A 13880-nucleotide genomic window follows, 5' to 3' on the forward strand; every position below is an offset into this window, starting at 1 on the left:
GATGTGGTACAGCAGAACTGCCAGCCCCTGGGAGGTTAGCACACAAACACGTGTGTCATCACGTAAGAGAAGAAACTGAGGCTCTTCTCTTGGTACTGCAGTAGAGTTTCTGGATGGCCTGATGGCATCAGTTAATCATCAGGCTCTGAGTCTGCCAAAGATTTTTATCTTCGAAGTAGGTTTTGGTAGAAATGAACCAAAGTCTAAGTCACTCTTGGTTCCCAGAAGTGTCCTGCCTGAATTCTTGTACTTCTGAAAGGCCATAATTTTGACCCAGGAAAGTTTATTGGATTCTTCACTAAATGTGACTCTTGCCTTAACTGAATAGACTATTTCCTAACTTATGCTTACTTAAGTTTGCTTGGTATCAGAAAATTAAGCACATTTGATCTGTAGGTCTGGCTGGGGAGCTGTGCCCTGAGCATGGATTACGTTCTTCGCTCGTTTTTTTGTTTTATCAAATACTTTTGCTTTATGCAATTAAGTTTGCACTCTGAACCCGTAACACCCATCTCTTGATAGTGGTTTTAGAAGGTGGCTCCTGAATCATGGGCTTTCTCTAGTGCAGCCTTTGCTTCCTGCAAGGAGGCTTTCCTTGTAGCCTGCTGGTTGTTGTTTCATATACCCTTGGCAGGGTATAGAAATTAGGTTCCTTATTTTACAGGTATGTACTTCACCTTCATATATTTATGTATTGCACAAACACAAGCTTCCATAGGTATGTCAGTGATAAAAGGAAAACTAGGGAAAACATGGGTTCTGTTTGGAAAGAATTGGGAGACCTGGTTGCCTGGGACATGGAGAAGGCTGAGGTACTCAACAACTTTTTTGCCCCGGTTTTCACTGGCAAGTGCTTCAGCCACACCACCCAAGTTGAAGAAGGCAAAGGCAACAACTGGGAGAATGAGGAACTTCCTACTGTGAAAGCAGATCAGGTTTGAGACCATCTAAGGAACCTGAAGGTGCACAAGTCTGTGGGAACTGGTAAGATGCATAGGCGGGTCCTGAGAGAAGTGGCGGATGAAGTGGCTAAGCTGCCTATACATCACATTTGAAAAGTCACAGCAGTCTGGTGAAGTTCCCACTGACTGGAAAAGGGGAAACATAACCCCCATTTTTAAAAAAGGGAATAAAGAAGACCTGGGAAACTACAGGCCGGTCAGTCTCACCTCTGCACCTGGCAAGATCATGGAGCAGATCCTCCTGGAAACTATGGTAAGGCACATGGAAAATAAGGAGGTGATTGGTGACAGCCAACATGGCTTCACTAAGGGCAAATCATGTCTGACAGATCTGGTGGCCTTCTATGATGGCGGTACAGCTCTGGTGAATAAGGGAAAAGCAACCGATACAATCTACCTGGACTTGTGTAAAGCACTTGACACAGTCCTGCATGAGATCCTTGTCTAGATTGGAGACACATGGACTTGACGTATGAACCACTCAGTCGATAAAGAATTGGCTGGATGGTTGCATGCAAAGAGTTGTGGTCAATGGCTCGATGTCCAAGTGGAGACCAGTGATGAGTGGTGTTCCTCAGGGGTTGGTATTGGGACTGGCACTGTTTAACATCTTTGCTGGCAACATGGGCACTGGGATTGAGTGAACCCTCAGCAAGTTTGCTGCCAACATCAAGCTGTGTGGTGCCGTTGATATGCTGGAGGGAAGGGATGCCATCCAGAGCGAGCTTGACAGGCTTCAGAGGTGGGCCTGTGTGAACCTCATAAAGTTCAACAAGGCCAAGTATAAGGTCCTGCACCTGATTTGAGGCAATCCCAAATGTGGATACAGGCTGGGTGGAGAGTGTCTTGAGAGCAGCCCTGAGGAGAAAGACATGGGGGTGTTAGTTGATGAGAAGAACAATATGGCCTGGCAATATGTGCTTGCATCCCAGAAAGCCAGCCATATCCTAGGCTGCATCAAAAGAAGCAGGACCAGCACGTCAAGGGAGATGATTCTCTGCCTCTGCTCCACTCTCGTCAGACCCCAGCTGGAGTGCTGTGTTCAGCTCTGGGGCCCCCAACATAAGAAGGACACGGCCTGACGGAGTGAGTCCAGAGGAGGGCCATGAAGATGATCAGAGGGATGGAGCACCTCTCCTACAACGACAGGCTGAGAGCTGGGTTTCAGCCTGGAGAAGGCAAGGCTCTGGGGAGACCTTACAGCAGCCCTGCAGTACCTAAAGGGGGCCTATCAGAAAGCTGGAGAGGGACTTTTTACAAGGGTGCATAGTGAAAAGACAAGGGGGGATGGCTTTAAACTGGAAGAGGGCAGCTTTAGATTAGATACTAGGAGGAAATTCTTTACTTTGAGGGCAGTGAGGCACTGGAAGAGGTTTTCCAGAGAAGTTATGGATGCTGCATTCCTGGCAGTGTTGAAGGTCAGGTTGGACAGGGCTTTGAACAACCTGGTCTAGTGGAAAGTGTCCCTGTCCATGGCAGGGGGGTTGGAAACAGATGATCTTTAAGGTCCCTCCTTCAAACTGAAACCATTCTATGATCTCTGAGCAATAAAGAAACTAATAACTTCTGTTCAAAATAGATGATGGGGACATCCCAACCAATGGACAATTGAATTAGTAGTCCAAAGTTTATGGAGACATTTACTTAGTAATTGCCTTCTAAGTCCCTTTCTGAGTCTATACTTTATTCACATGTGCCTGTTTAGAAGAAAGTGAAGTTCATGCTTGCATGCTGTGCTGAAGTAGGTTCCTTTAGTAATGGAAAAAAGGGTCAGTAAAGGATGTAGTCTGCATTTTTTCTGCTGTCATCCAGAAAGTGTCTGTCACTTTGTCTACAAAAATTGAATGTTTTGTGGAAGAGGGACTTAAAAGTTTTGAAACAGAAAGTGTAAGCCATAATGGAACGAAGAAGTGGATTAAAATCTTGATGTCTGCTGGTCTCTGTCCCCTTCATCCCAGTGTCAAGCTTAAGAACTCTCCAGGCTGCTCTGGTGGGTTTGAAGAAAGTCTGTGACTGGTGGTAAAGTTCTTCCGTCCTGTCCTGCTTTTCTTCTGCATGAAAAAGCAGCAGCAGGAGAAGAAATGTATGAGGATGCTTGCTATCATTACAGTACTGAAGAAGAGATATACACCTGTCTCAGTAATATACAAACACCAGAAATAATAAACCCTAGTGGTTCCTTTGGCCTCATAGAAAAGTACAAAAAAAGTTTGGTAGCACATTATTAATGTCAGACTTTCCAGAAAGAAAACAGCTTTTTATATGGCTTTCCATATGTGAACAGCCGAGAGTGACTGCATTTAAAAAGGAAGAATTTTGAGTGTACTGTATGAATGTTGGATAGGCAGGATAACGTACTTGACTGCTACTGCTGTGGCTGGAGGTTGCCAGCAGTAAAATGCATGAAGTCTGGAGGTAATATTCTTCCTGATAGAAACTGTCCTGCCTTAACGGAGCTGTAAGGTGATAGTTGGTGGTGCTGCAGTGGTCACGAGGCAGAGGGAGAATACTACAGATGACTGTGCTAACTTTACCTACCAGCACACTCCTTGGGGTACGCTAGCGGTCATGTATACCAGATCATTCTTGCTGTTACCTTTGCTGAGGGAAGGAGTATCCTTTTCCTTATTAGGAAGGGTTAGAAAGAGTGAGGGAAGTACTATGAAATGATGTATGACTTGACAAATAAGAAGTAGCGAGAGCAGTAGAGATGACACAGAAGTTTGGAAGGTTTTGGTGAGAGCTTGGAAAACTGGTGGCAAAGCTGAGTGGAGAAATCAATTTCCTTTGAACAACTGTCAACATTTATTTAACCCACTAGAATGAGGCCTCCACAAAAGAAAGCTTCTTTTATCTTTCTGATAGTGTCTTCTCAAAGAAGCAGGAATCAGTCTTTTCTGCTCACTTGTATAGTGACTTTTTGGAAAAGGTAGTTCTTCCACTGCCTCTGTCTGAAATATCTCTATGTGACCATTGTTGTCCTGCTGGCTATTAAAATTGCTCAATACTATAAGCAATCCAGTAAATTTTCAATGGAGTAGTCTGTTTTTATCACATTGTCTATGGGTGGCAGTGACTAAAGATAATTAGATATAATGAAAGAAAAATCTGTGACTATTTCAAGACTAATAAGAGTTCTGAGACTACTCTGCTGTGTCTGTGATTTAGCCAAATGCACATCATATATCTCAAAACCATTAAGGACTCAAGTCAAATACCAATGTCCAGTACCGAACTGAAATACTGACAGAGTGGAACCAGGGGAAAAATTCTCATTGACTCTAGAGGACCAAGGTTCTCACCCAGTGTTTTCTCAAAATGTCTGTTCTAGCACCCGAAAGCTAGGACTCTTGCTTTAATGGGCAAAGCAGGCTGATATATATATATATATATATATATATATATATATATATATATAAGCCTGAAGGAAACCTAAAGGATTGAAAACCTTTTGTAAGTTTAAGAGGCCACATTCTGCAAAGTAACATTTACTTTCCTTTGGATGCCTCTCTTTCCTTTTTGCCTTGCATACCTGTGGGGCTGCCATCTTTCACTCCTGTCAAGATTGTTTATTAATTGGCCAGATTTGCAAGAAAGCAATTCCAGGCACTCTGGGGATCAGGTATGCTGCTTCAGTGGTGCTTCCAGCTCCTGCTGAACTAAAAGATTATGGACTTAAAATAGGAATTGAACTCAGGTCTCCCACTTGGTGGCACAAACTGTGACAATTGACTAAAGACAAAGAATGTGCTTTAAATGTTAAAAACAAATATGTAAGGAATGGAGAAGGTTGATTGGAGGAAACTCCACGTAAATGAAAGTTAATGCCTTGTAACAAATAAAAAAGTGAATCGAACCTTTAACAAAATATTTAGATTGACATGAGCAAGAACTTCTTAAGACTGCTGGCTCAGAACTTAAGATTTCAATGTTCATTTGAATTTAGGATGGGAAACTATAAAGTATTATACATTATTATATCATTATAATCATTATAGTAATATACATCATGTATTAGAAGCTCTGTGTTATATGTTAGCCATTGCAAAGATGTTGCTTCTGTGAAAATAAAAGAATCCTTGGAATAGATTCAGAGCAGGGAACTTTCCAGCAACATAGCTGTACATTCATTAAAGCTTTTTTAAATGTTATGGTTAATTTCATAATATTCTGTATTAATGTCAGTGAATCTCACTGCTAGCCTTTTTTATTGATGGAATGAACAGTATATGCTGTTCATGCATGGACTTTAGTAACAACATTTCTCACCCTCTGCTTGATTTGACCTATAAAGTCATGACAGCCATCTTTTTTGTTACCAATTTTGGGGTGATACAGTATTTTCCATCACCATCTGGAGACTGAAAATTAATTAAAACTAAAAACCTAGTTTTCCATTGCAAAGCCAGCTGTTAAACAATAGCAGCAGCCAATATGGTGATGATCCCATTTTTGCAAAAATGGTATTATTATTTATATACCAAATACCAAGTACTTTATAAAAACCTTTTAACAAGAAGAGAACAACACTTCAGTGACTGAAAAAAAATTTAAAAGGAAAACAAACCCTATGTATTATTATTCACTTGTGGTCCTGAAATTTTACATAACTTGTGAGATTGGGCTGATCGAGCCACTTTAAAGCAAGAAGGCCTGGACCGTGTTAGTATGGTTTAGCAATACCATGAAAAACTCCCCTGTCACAGCACAAACAAATTATCAAGATGCAAAAAGGTCTTTTACCATTTCATACCAGCACACTGTTCATGCCAGTCACTCTACTGCCTTCTCCTCATCTTGCCTCATCCAGGACCCACTCTCTCTTCTCTTGCTTCTTCCTCAGCTGCCCTCTCTTCATTGGCTCTCAACCACCTAACAGAACCAGCCACAGCTGCACCTTATCTACATCGGCCAACCCACCGCCCCTGAAGCCAACCCACAGTTGTATATTATCAATGCTAATTAACCCAGCTTCATTCCACTACACTCCCCCATCGTTCAAAACCCCCCAGTTTTCTGAGCTAATTCACTATATAATTTATTCCAATCAATTTGATCAATGACGTGAGATTTCAGCCTAAAGCAATAATGATCTTTGAAACTTAGTCCTGTTGACACAGACGTACTTTGACAGTAAACCCCAATGAGCTTAGTGGATCCCAGCAGAGCATTCTAAAATCTCAAAGGTGTTCTCTGTCATTCTGAGCATGGAGGATCAAGACCATAGCTTCTGCCACATTACTAATTTCTTTACTAATTCTGCCACATTACTAGTGACTTCTATTGTACATAAATATTTTATAGGCCTGCTTCCTGGATACAGCTTTTGAATGTCTAGACTTTTGATTTCAAATGAATTCAAGGTTGTCCAGTTGAAAAAGTGCTAAAAATTATCCCCATTGGTGCAAATTTTATGTAGAGCTGGCTGACAGAAGCATCAAAGATCACATCTGTAGCAGTGTCCTCTTTAGAAATGTATTTTCATATTAGTGATGTTTTTGAAATTTTTTTTAAGTGCTTGGTGTTGGTCTGTTCTTCAAAATAGCAGCTGGAGACTGATTTCTCAGGACATCTGCAGAAAGTGGCGAGAACTTTTCCTGTAGCAATACTAATACCTTGAAGAACAAGGTGGGAGCCACAGAATTATTTTTAGTGCTGTAGGTGTGTGTGGAGCTGTACTGAAAATTAAAGTGGGGTTAGGCTTTTTGTTTGTTTTTAACAGCTTATGACCTAGCAGTTTGCTGTGAAAGCATCTCCAGTTCTCACGTAACTTGTCTTCAAGGAGGAGTTGTGCAGTGTGAAGGGGGAAACTAGCTGAAAGTTAGGCCATCCTAGGGCCTATTGCCTTGCTGTTTTAGCCCCACAGGACAGCAAAGGAATAGGACTGAAACTGTTTTGCATTTAGAAAGAAACCTGGAGTTTCTAGGGACCCAACCCCCAACAGCTTTTTGTAAAAGGGGGACTGCACTGCATGGGAAGAAATTACCTTCCCTCAAGCACACCCCTAAGAAACACAGTCAGGTGCACAGGCCATGAGCATTGCTTCCTGGTGCTCACACAGCTTTGTTCCCAGAATTCACCTTGCCTTCTAAACTGGTGGGTTGCTGTTGATGTTTTTTTAAATTTGCATCTGCATTCCCATAGCTGAATTGCAAATCAGAGAAATTATGTAAAGCATATTTGAATATGCATGTGCTCTATAACTATCGGTACAAACAGAAATGAGGGCTGAGGGGGGTTGAATCCATAAGAAGTTTTGGCATGCAGTCTCTTATCACAAGCTTTCCTCAGGCTCTGAAATGAAACAGTAGGGAGCTTTTCACTACTGCCAGCTGACTTGCCATATCAAACTTTGTTGATGCTTTGACAAAACTCCACAGGAAATGTGAGGGGAAAAAAAAAAAAATTAAATAAATTTCCACAGCTGAAGCGCAGCTCTGCATTCATTTAAGTGCTCCTTTAATCAAAGCCTGTTAGCTGCTGGTGATACAGCTGGCTATCTGAAGGCAGGTGATCACCCTTATTTAAGCAGTACCACTAGCCACGTGATAAGAAAATGGTGGAGGAGCTGTATTCCTAGTAAACTGCTACAGAAAGAGGGATACAGAAGTGCAGCAGTAAAGCATCTTTACCATTTTTTCAGTAGAAAGGCCTCTTCAAGTCTTCAGAAGGTAAGAGTCTCTTTACTCCGAGAGGCTGATAAGCAGAAGGTTTTCTGATTAACAGCTCTATTGTTGCAGTTACTTTATACAGAAAAGGGGGAAATGTTTGTCAGCGTGATGCAAAGCACCCAGGACCTCATTACTGAAAACAGGGCAGCTGTATTTTAATTCTGTTGCAGCTCTTTATGAGAGAAGCTTACATCAGTTCAATGAGGTTTCTTTTGTCTGAGCACAGGCATGTTATTTATAATTAGGAAACAAAACTTCACTGCACAGTCACCTAGCATGTTAGATGTTAGATTATTTTCAGCTTGTTTGCCTAGCTCTGAGGATATGGTGGGAAAATAAGGCATGAATGTGTGGTATTGTCAGCAGATAACTTGCTTTTAAGACTGTAATTACTGGCATAGCAATTGCGATAGCTCACACTGTAGACTATTCAACATTGGTATTGTTTTCAGGTTTTTTTACTACCAACTGAAGCATATGATTTTTGAATTTTTTCCAGTGTTTTCTTAAAATGTTGCAGTGAACAGAATATGTAATCTTTGAAGGTTAACCGATCAAGGATGCAGCAATAATCTCAGTGATAATAGGACTGAAAAATTACAGCAAAAGTTGGTATTTTGATAGGTAAAAAGACAGGCAGTATTTCTGTTTAAATTTAATTACGGGAGCTTGATTTGGCTCCACTCAGTTGTTTGCTTTTTCTGTCTGATGCAGGAATGAAAATACTCCTCAGTTTTAAGTGTGGTAAGTAAACAAATCATAGCAATGTACAGAAGGCATTGAAAATCAATAGGATGTCTAAATATTAGTTACAGCAATACTGAAAGGAAACCTGTGCAGGCTTGGTAGGTTTATTTAGCCACAGTTGTGCTCAGTAAGTAGAGGGCAGGCAGAGATACTGTTTCTGGACTTGCCTTCATTAGTACTCTTGGGAAGCAGAGCTGTGTTGAGAAAGGAAGGATGCACACTGACCTAGCAGTACTGTTAAGAGGCAGTAAGGCAGCTGTGAGGGTGGGAGAGGGGAACAACACGCACCAATCCTTACCTTGCCATAACACTTTTTTTTTCTAGGACTGCTGTGTTCCTCCCACTACTCTTACCCATGCTCTCCATGTTATCCCTTCTGGGGCAGAAAAGTACTAAGGTCTAAAATAGCCTTTTTATTCCTGTGAGTCTGGCTGTTATTTGGCCCTGCACAAATCTGGACACTGTTACAGGAAATTATTGTAGTGAGACACATCTAGATTTCGTATTAAGTAACTACCTTAAAAACTTAGATCCTCCTACAGGCAGCCTCTATGGAGGTTTTGTGGCGTCTCTGTAGTATTCGGCAGTAATAGGAGAGCAGTGTTATTTAACAGCTTGTAATATGCCTGTAGCTAAAGGCAGAGGGAAAAAAAAATCAATCTCTAAGCCACAGTCTTTGTTCAGGCTAAAGATGCAGCTCTCAAACTTACCAACAAATAATGTATAGCGAGATTATGATTTTGTCAGCACCTGTGAATATTGATAAGGATGTTTTTATTAGGAAGTGGCTTAGCTGTTGCAGAATTTTATGAGTTAACTTATAAAATGTAGTTCCTGGGGAACTGCAGGCCTGTCTGTCTGATCTTGGTGCTGTGAAAGGTTCTGGAGCAGATCATCTTGAGTGCCATCACAGGGCATGTGCAGGACAACCAGGGGATCTGGCCCAGCCAGCACGGGTTTATGAAAGGCAGGTCCTGCTTGATGACCCTGATCTCCTCCTACAACAAGATGACCCACCTAGTGGATGAAGGAAAGGTGGTGAATGTTGTCTACCTGGACCTTAGTAAAACCTTTCACAGTCTCCCACAGTATTCTTCTGGAGAAACTGGCTGCTCATGGCTTGGACAGGTATACTCTATGTTGGGTTAAAAGCTGGACAGCTGAACACAGAGTGGTAGTGAATGGAGTTACACCCAGCTGGTGTCCGGTCACAAATGGGTTCCCCAGGGCTCAGTACTGGGGCCAGTCCTGTTTAATGTCTTTATCGATGACCTGGACGAGGGCTTTGGGTGCACCCTCAGTAAGTTTGCAGATGACGCCGAGTAGGGACATGGAGTGTTGACCTGCTGGAGGGCAGGCAGGCTGTGCAGAGGGATCTGGGCAGGCTGGAGCGATGGGCCGAGGCCATTCCTGTGAGGTTCAACAGGGCTCAGTGCCGGGTCCTGCCCTTGTGTCACAGCAGCCCCACACAGCGCTACAGGCTGGGGCAGAGCGGCTGGAAAGGGCCTGGTGGGAAAGGGCCTGGGGGTGCTGGTCCACAGCCGGCTGGGCGTGAGCCAGCAGTGTGCCCAGGTGGCCAAGGCGGCCAGCAGCACCCTGGCTGGTACCAGACACGGTGTGGCCAGCAGGACCAGGGCAGCGATGGTCCCCCTGTACTGGGCACTGGTGAGGCCGCACCTCGAACGCTGTGTTCAGGTTTGGGCCCCTCGCTGCAAGAGGGACGCTGAGGTGCTGCAGCGTGGCCAGAGCGGGCAGCGAGGCTGGTGCAGGGTCTGGGGCACAAGGCTGACGGGGAGCGGCTGAGGGAACGGGGGCGGTTTAGCAAGAGAAGGAGATTCGGGGGACCTTATTGCTCTCTACAGCTACCTGAAAGGAGGTTATAGACAGGTAGGGTTAGGTCTCTTCTCCCACATAAGAAGCAGCAGAACAAGAAGAAATGGCCTTGTTACACAAGGGGAGGTTTAGATGGGGTATTAGGAAGAAATTCTTCACTGAAAGGGTGTTGAAGCATTGGAACAGGCTGCCCAGGGAGGTGCTGGAATCGCCATCCCTGGAGGCATTTAAAAAACGCATAGCTGTGATGCTTAGGGACGTGGTTTAGTGGTGGACTTGGCAGTCCTGGTTTAACAGTTGGACTTCTTTGAGATCTTTTGTCTCAACAAAAGGTCTTTTCCAACTTCTGTAATTCTTCTGTGGTTCAGATGTTACTAGTTAGTTCCTAGCATATCCTGTAGCTTGCGGTCTTCTCTGTAGCCACTGCAGGACAGCAGTAGATAAACTTCCTTATTTTACACTACCAGATGAAAGCTGACTTGTGTCCTACAAAAGCATGAGCATTCTCCTTAGCAGAAAGCACTGGCAGCAAACTCTGAAGAGCTGTCTGATGGACAGCAGCCCAGCAGGATATACCTTTGGCCGCTTGTCTAAAGCAGTGGAGCGTATAGCTAACCTTGCCCTTGTATTTCCCAAATTACAATGTGTGAGGAGTGCCATGTCGGGGAAGGAGAAGCCATGTTTTTTCTCATGTTCCTGAACATTACTACTTCAGTCTAGCATTTCCTGTCTCTCTGGCTCTTTCACAGCATTTTTGCTGCATCTGAATTTATCTTCTCTCCCATGCTTGGGTTGGCTTTTATCTTCCTGTGGCTTCAGTGGCCCTTCCATCTCAGGGACAGGAGTTTTGCTTCTGAAGATAACTGGTGGCTTTCTGCATCTCCTGTCTCCCTTTGCACATGCCTTTTTAGACCTGCCTACTGCAGGGTCTGACAGTCTTTCCTGCTTTAAACACCTCCTGTCAGTGCAAGCAGGCTGCAGAACTGCCTTGTTTGGTGTCAGTTTTACTGTTAAGTATTGAGCTTATGTGCCTTGCTTAGGTGTCTCCTCTGGCTCATGGTTGTGCTTTTCTTGTATTTTTCCCAAATAGCAAATCACCCAGAATGGATGGGAACTTCTTAGTTACAAATTTAACCCATTAAGGTATTTGCATTTTAATCTGACAGGTAAAATTCCCTCTCCACATTCTGCCTTGCCACTTAACATTCCCCTGCAATCATCTCTGACAACTGTAGCTTTAAGAGAGACTGAAGTTTAACATTAACCTCTTTTTAGAGCCTTTAATTTAGCTCAGCCATAGCGAGTATAGAGAAAATGTAGCTGTTAGTTATTTGTAGGTTTGCTGCACTAGGTAAGACAGGAATCTAAATTGTAGTAACATTGGACTTCGTAAGTTGTGAAATCATAGTTACATTAATATGGAAAAGACTGAAAGATGGAAATTTGGCAGTACAGTGATGCAGAAGTGAGAAGAAAAGAGAAAATGAACAAATTCACCAGATCTAAGGTGTTAAAGGAACAGAAGTTGTTTGGGAAGAATAAGGAATGAAGTCATAAATAGGACCAGGGGAAAAATATTAAAAAGCAGAGAAAAAGATAAAGTAATACAGTATAAAAAAGTGTTCCCATATATCTTGTTCTGTCTATCAGCATATAAGTTGTGAAAAGAGTGAACTTGAAATAAAAGGAGTACTAGAAAAGTGCAACTACTTTAATGAACAGAGCAGAAGTGCTATGAATCAATATTTGATGAATTTTGGTATTAAATAAATTTTTATGATTACTAGCTCTGAAAATCATCCCTAAACACACTTTATCATGTGAGCATGACAGAATTCACCTGTTATAAGATGCTTTCTTAAAACATTTGATTCCAGCTAGGGTAGTAATAAGTATCATTATCACTGTACATGTCAGCATTCACACACATACAGAGAAACAAATCCATTAAGCAATGCCTAAAGTTGACAGTATTAAAAAAAGCCAAGTAGAAAATGAGAAATAGCCACTGAAGTTCAGAAGTTAACTCAATTGCAGAACTAGTGGTTATTACTAATGGTTAAGAGCAGTCTGAGGCATTTTCCATGTCTTCATTTGGAAGTAAAAGTGCTTGATAAGGTGTAGAGGAGAGTTCTCGCAACTCTGCTGGAGAATCTCAGTAAGGCGCAAAATGTAAAACTTCCTAAAGATTTTCTGCTTCTCATCCTGCAACTTCTACCCTGTTAACTACTCCCAGAACATTAGCATACTTTCTGAAAGTACAGATGGCTGTACTGGATATAAGGTGCACACTGCTTTTTCAAGTCTTGTTCATGTGCCAATTGCATCATTTGGAGCTGCAGGTATTCCGATGAATGGACTTGACAGCACAGTATGCCAGGAACATGGTCACTGTGAACCACACATGCTGGAAAGAAGGCTGGCTTTAAAGTGAAGAAGAGTAAGCCAGAGCTTTCTCAAGGAATAAGTAATTTCTGAATGAAAGTGGAAGGTGGGAATCAGGTCCCAGGTCTATGATTAGGCCTGGCATCTTAATAATTTTTTAGAAATACAATTTTCCAACAAAATGTATTTTCAGGTTGTACTTAAGGATGTTTTACATCAGATTGATTAACTCCTACTTTCTCTGCTTACATTACCTTACTGTATTTGTAGTTTGTTGAACAGTGGTTGTTAACAGGTAATCTAGATGTTATTTGTAGCATATTAACAACCTTTATTAAGAGCAGAGAGAACAGGTAAATTTAAGCAAGCCTTCTAAATATTAGTAAAGCTCCGAACCTACATAGCTTGCTTCCAGACCTCGTGATCTTCCAGCATTGATGGAAGAGCACCAATCATACAGGCTCCCCAAATTCTGTGAATTCTGGTAATTTTCCACTGGCTCAGTAAAGATTAAGGAGCATTAAGCTAAGCACATAACAGAGGAGAGCCCCTGCTCTGGGGAGAAGACCTTGTGGTAGATGTGTGAATACAACACCAAAGCAGAGCAATAGATGCCAAGTAGCATGTTATTTCTACCTTCTTATTCTCTACCTGCTTTTGCACACAAAATACGAGTTAAGAAGATATTATTAAAATGGTAATATTAGGAAATGCCTAGCAGGTTCTACACTCCACTGTAAGTGGCATATTTGGAGACGGTGCTATTTTGTGGGTACAGTCAGATAACAGTGCCGCACATAAGTGTTTTCTCTCTGTGTCCATGCCATGAAGTTGCTATGTGGTGGGTTACTAGGAGCCAGCAGCTGTTTGAATTGCACGTGTTCTCCTCCTCTGACCCCTGTCTGATTTGTTCTTTTTCTGGATGCCATAGTGAAGCCAGAGGGGTCTGACTGTGCCAGTCTTTTTCAGTGGCAGCTAGTCATCAGATCAGTAATGGCTTAGAGATTATAATATAAAATGCTACATGTTCAGAAAAACTCCTGAAGTATCAGGAACTCACAATTAATGGATACTCTCAAAGTCAATTTATTCCTTGTCTTTAACTCATAAAACTGTTTTCCAAGGTCTGGTGTACCAAAAAATATTTGGGAATGCCAAATACTCTGGTGATTAACAGCTCTGAAAAGTACCAGAAGGGACTGGTTGTCCTGTGGCTAGGGCAGTGTTTGAATCATGCACAGTTAATAATGTTTGAAGATGCAGAAAAAGGACAAGATAAGGT

The 13880-nt window shown here is 42.2% G+C and overlaps 1 protein-coding gene across 7 annotated transcripts in view; it reads left to right on the forward strand.

Annotated features, from left to right (window-relative positions):
- PRUNE2 (prune homolog 2 with BCH domain) overlaps window positions 1-13880 on the forward strand; it is a 144332-nt gene that overhangs the window by 96130 nt on the left and 34322 nt on the right. The window contains exon 1 of one of the 7 annotated variants that reach the window (XM_040580051.1): window positions 7488-7633. The exons of the other annotated variants lie outside the window; for them this stretch is intronic. The gene's annotated coding sequence lies outside the window, so the exon portion shown is untranslated. Of the gene's footprint in view, window positions 1-7487; window positions 7634-13880 lie in introns of those variants that run through there. 7 annotated transcript variants of the gene reach the window in all.

This window comes from Falco naumanni, chromosome Z, assembly GCF_017639655.2.
Source record: "Falco naumanni isolate bFalNau1 chromosome Z, bFalNau1.pat, whole genome shotgun sequence".
NCBI lineage: Eukaryota > Metazoa > Chordata > Aves > Falconiformes > Falconidae > Falco > Falco naumanni.